The sequence below is a fragment of the Durio zibethinus genome, chromosome 23, assembly GCF_047325235.1.
Source record: "Durio zibethinus cultivar Kanyao isolate XHJ-2024 chromosome 23, ASM4732523v1, whole genome shotgun sequence".
Taxonomy (NCBI): Eukaryota; Viridiplantae; Streptophyta; class Magnoliopsida; order Malvales; family Malvaceae; genus Durio; species Durio zibethinus.
The window spans coordinates 15,030,380-15,035,409 of record NC_143184.1 but is presented as its reverse complement, the minus strand read 5'-3'; the positions used below and the strand labels follow the sequence as shown (position 1 = coordinate 15,035,409).

The window sequence follows — 5,030 nt, the reverse complement described above, 5'->3', positions numbered from 1 at the left end:
GAGTGGACGGGCATTACGTTGGTCAGAGAGGCGGGATGCGCAAGCCATGGATCGATCGGGTGATAGGTGGGTTCAGGCACTTCTTCAAATTTCTGTCATGCCAATGCCATTTTTATGGCTTGTAAATTCATAAAATGGTCCCCTAAGCCTTCATCTGAAGTTTCATGACAAGACGACACGTTTTCTATTTTTCACGATTTTCAAAACTTTTTATGGTTCAGGATTTTTTAAAAATTTTTTTAGAAGGAGTTTTGGCCCCAAATTTGGTGGACATGATCCTTGTATTTTTGTTGGCATGCACAAAAAAATTCAGCTAAAAACTCGAAGTGGAGAAGATTTTGTGACCGTTTGAAAAAAGTGTCCCCATTTCAGACACTTTAATGGCTACTGGCAGCAAACCTATAAAATCTCAAATGCTCTTTTAGGGGGTGTGAGTTCTCGAGGTTTGATGAGGGATAGGGGGCCAATATAAAGGATAGGTTCTCGATAGCCTATGGCCCTTGGTTGGTCGAGATCGGGAATGCACTACGTATGCCTAAGTCAACCCATGAAACAAGTGTGCGGGCACTACGTCCCTGCCCTTTGTATACACCGCCCGTTGCTCCTACCGATTGAATGGTCTGGTGAAGTGTTCGGATCGTGGTGACGTGGACAGTCCACCACCCACGATGTCGCGAGAAGTCCACTGAACCTTATCATTTAGAGGAAGGAGAAGTCATAACAAGGTTTTCATAGGTAAACCTGTGGAAGGATCATTGTCGAAACCTCGCTCGACGAACGACCCACAGACACGTTAACGAAACACCGAGGTGGTGAGGGTGCCCCCGTGCCCCGAGCCCCCTTCTGTCCTGGGAGGGTGTGACGGTCGCTTTGTCCCCCCTACAGGGCGGACGAAATGATCGACGTCATCTCGCCCACCGTCGAACAATGAACCCCTGACGTGAATCACGCCAAGGAACCGAAACGAAAATAGAGCACGCGCACAGTCACCATCCCATCCGCGGTGCGTGCGCGGGCGGCGCCGTGACTCCTTTTGTCATGAAAAAATGAAATGACTCTCGACAATGGATATCTCGGCTCTCGCATCGATGAAGAACGTAGCAAAATGCGATACTTGGTGTGAATTGCAGAATCCTGTGAACCATCGAGTCTTTGAATGCAAGTTGCACCCCAAGCCATTAGGCCGAGGGCACGCTTGCCTAGGTGTCATGCACCCTCGCCCCCCCTCCAACCTCTCGCCCTTCAGGCTCCGCAGGAAGGGGGCGGGCGAAAGCTGTCCTCTCGCGATCCTGTGGGTCACGGTTGGCCCAAAAGTGAGTCCCCGGCAATGACAGTGCCACGCTGTCGGTGGTAGAGCTCTCGGTGTGCCTCGTCCCTGGTGACGCACGCTCGTTGTCCACCCGGGCCCCTTTGGACCCCTCGCATCGCTCGGTCGATGCTTGCGTCATGACCTCAGGTCAGGCGGGATCACCCACTGAGTTTAAGTATATCAATAAACGGAGGAAAAAAAACTTACCAGGATTCCCCTAGTAACGACGAGCGAACCTAGAAGAGCCCAGCTTGAGAATCGGGTGCCCTCGACATCTGAATTATGGTCTGAAGAAGCATCCTCAGTGGTAGACCAGCCCAAGTCCCCTGGAAAAGGGCACCGGAGAGGGTGAGAGCCCCGTTGTGCTCGGACCCTATCGTACCACGAGGCGCTATCCGCGAGTCGGGTTGTTTGGGAATGCAGCCCTAATCGGGCGATAAATTTCGTCCAAGGCTGAATACGGATGGGAGACCAATAGCGAACAAGTACCATGAGGGAAAGATGAAAAGGACTTTGAAAAGAGAGTCAAAGAGTGCTTAAAATTGTCAGGAGGGAAGCAGACGGGGGTCGACGATGAGTCCCGATCGGATGTGGAATGGTGAGAGCCGATCTGTCGATCGACTTGGGGCGTGGATCGACGCGGGTCACGGCAGTGGCCAAAGCCTGAGCTTTCGATGTGCCTGTGAAGACGTCATCGCCACGATCGTAGAACGTAGCACACGTCATCTCGACGTGCCCCCGGCACTAGCATGCTCCAAGCATCGGCTTGCGGGCTCCCCATTCGGCTCGTCTTGAAACACGGACCAAGAAGTCTGACATATGTACGAGTCAACGGGCCAGGAAACCCATAAGGTGCAAGGAAGCTGATTGGTGGGATCCCTCGTGGGTGCACCACCGATCGACCTTGATCTTCTAAGAAGGGTTCGAGTGTGAGAATGCCCGTCGGGACTCGAAAGATGGTGAACTATGCCTGAGCGAGACGAAGCTAGAAGAAACTCTGGTGGAGGCTCACAGCGATATTGACGTGCAAATCATTCATCTGACTTGGGTATAAGGGCGAAAGACTAATCAAACCATCTAGTAGCTGGAGCCCCTGTCGAGTTCTATCGGGTAAAACCAATGATTAGAGGCATTGGGGGTGCAACGTCCTCGACCTATTCTCAAACTTTAAATAGGTAGGACAGCGCGGCTGCTTCGTTGAGCCGAGCCACGGAATCGAAAGCTCTAAGTGGGTCATTTTTGGTAAGCAAAATTGGTGATGCGGGATGAACCGAAAGTCGGGTTACGATGCCCAACTGTGTGCTAACCCAGAACCCACAAAGGGTGTTGGTCAATTAAGACAGCAGAAGAGTGGTCATGGAAGTTGAAATCCGCTAAGGAGTGTGTAACAACTCACCTGTCGAATCAACTAGCCCCAAAAATGGATGGCGCTTAAGCGCGCGACCTATACTCGACCGTCGGGGCAAGGGCCAGGCCCCGTTGAGTAAGAAGGCACGACGATCACCGTAAAACCCGGGGCATAAGCTCGAATGGAGTGGGGGTCGGGGCAGATCTTGATGGTAGTAGCAAATATTCAAATGAAAACTTTGAAGGCCGAAGAGGGGAAAGGTTCCATGTGAATGATACTTGCACATGGGTTAGTCGATCCTAAGAGATGGGGGAAGCCTGTTCGACAGCGCGTCCCGCACGAGCTTCGAAAGAGAATCAGGTTAAAATTCTTGAACCGAGACACGATGATTGATGGCAACATTAGGGAGTCTGAAGACGTCGATAGAGGCCTCGAAAAGAGTTATCTTTTCTATTTAACGGCCCGTCCACCCTGGAAACGGCTTAACCGGAGGTAGGGTCCAATGGCCGAAAGAGCACCGCATGTCGTGTGGTGTCTGGTGCACCCCCGGTGGCCCTTGAAAATCCGAAGGACCGAGTGCCGTTCGCACACGGTCATACTCATAACCACATCAAGTCTCCAAGGTGAACAGCCTCTGGTTGATGGAACAAGGTAGGCAAGGGAAGTCGGCAAAATGGATCCGTAAACTCAGGAAAAAGATTGGCTCTAAGGGTTGGGCACAGGGGTCCTAGTCCCAAACCTTTCGGCTATCGGTGCACTGCTTGAGCTACTCCCATAATGAGAGTGGTCGCTGTGTGTCAACCGAGGGACGGATTGGGAATGGCTTACTCAGGGCCTTCTTCGAGCGACTAGCAGTCGACTCAGAATTGGTACGGACAAGGGGAATCTGACTGTTTAATTAAAACAAAGCATTACGATGGTCCCTGCGGATACTCAGGTAATGTGATTTCTGCCCAGTGCTTTGAATGTCAAAGTGAAGAATTCAACCAAGCGCGGGTAAACGACAGGAGTAATTATGACTCTCTTAAGGTAGCTAAATGCCTCGTCATCTAATTAGTGACGCGTATGAATGGATTAACGAGATTCCCACTATCCCTGTCTACTATCTAGCGAAACCACAGCTAAAGGAACAGGCTTGGCGGAATCAACGGGGAAAGAAGACCCTGTTGAGCTTGACTCTAGTCCAACTTTGTGAAATGACCTGAGAGGTGCAGGATAAGTGGGAGCCCCTCGGTGAATTTAAAATACCACTACTTTTAATGTTATTTTACTTATTCTGTGAATCGGAGACGGGCACGACCCCTTCTTTTGGACCCAAGGTCGGCCTCAGTCGATCGATCCGGGTGAAAGACATTGTCAGGTAGGGAGTTTGGCTGGGGTGACACATATGCTAAAAGATAACGCAGGTATCCTAAGATGAGCTCAACGAGAACAGAAATCTCGTGTGGAACAAAAGGGTAAAAGCTCGTTTGGTTCTGATTTCCAATATGAATACGAATCGTGAAAGCGTGACCTATCGATCCTTTAGACCTTAGGGATTTGAAGCTAGAGGTGTCAAAAAAGTTACCACAGGGATAACTGGCTTGTGGCAGCCAAGCGTTCATAGCGACGTCGCTTTTTTATCCTTCGATGTCGGCTCTTCCTATCATTGTGAAGTAGAATTCACCAAGTGTTGGATTGTTCACCCACCAATAGGGAACATGAGCTGGGATTAGACCGTCATGAGACAAGTTAGTTTTACCCTATTGATGGCGGCGTCACGATAGTAATTCAACCTAGTATGAGAGGAACCGTTGATTCGCACAATTGGTCATCGCACTTGTTTGAAAAGCCAGTGGCGCGAAGCTATCATGCGTTGGATTATGACTGAATGCCTCTAAGTCAAAATTCAGGCTACAAGCGACGCGCGCGCCCACCTCCTGATTGCCGACCCGCAGTAGAGGCCCATAGCCCCCAAGGGCACGTGTCGTAGGTGTAGCCCCTGCAACGGACGAGCCGCGCGGGCCTCCTTAGAGTTCAATTCTCATCGAGCGATGGGTAGAATCCTTTGCAAATGACTTAAATATGCGACGGGGTATTGCAAGTGGTAGAGTGGCCTTGCTGCCATGATCCACTGAGATTCAACCCTTTGTCGCTTCGATTCGTCCCTCCTCCGATCGACCTTCCTTCTTTTCACGTCATCCCCTTTCGGGGTTGGGCATGACTCGAGGCCCCCATCCCTCAATCTCGATCGAGAATGAACTCTGTTCACCTCGATCAGCCCTCGAAACGAGCGTGCAGGCACCGAACTGACCGTTGGGGGCAGGATGCGCAAGCTGACCGAGGATCCCGCTGCTGGTCCCACTCGCTTGTTGCCCCAAACGTCATCGATAG

General features: G+C 51.0%; 2 non-coding genes across 2 annotated transcripts; both read left to right on the top strand.

Annotated features, from left to right (window-relative positions):
- Nucleotides 1–1,053: 1,053 nt before the first annotated feature.
- LOC149512309 (5.8S ribosomal RNA) lies at nucleotides 1,054–1,209 on the top strand. Its single transcript, XR_016332878.1, has one exon. It is a non-coding gene; the product is annotated as a 5.8S ribosomal RNA (ribosomal RNA).
- Nucleotides 1,210–1,447: 238 nt separating this feature from the next.
- Nucleotides 1,448–4,802, top strand: LOC149512308 (25S ribosomal RNA). Its single transcript, XR_016332974.1, has one exon. It is a non-coding gene; the product is annotated as a 25S ribosomal RNA (ribosomal RNA).
- Nucleotides 4,803–5,030: the final 228 nt, after the last annotated feature.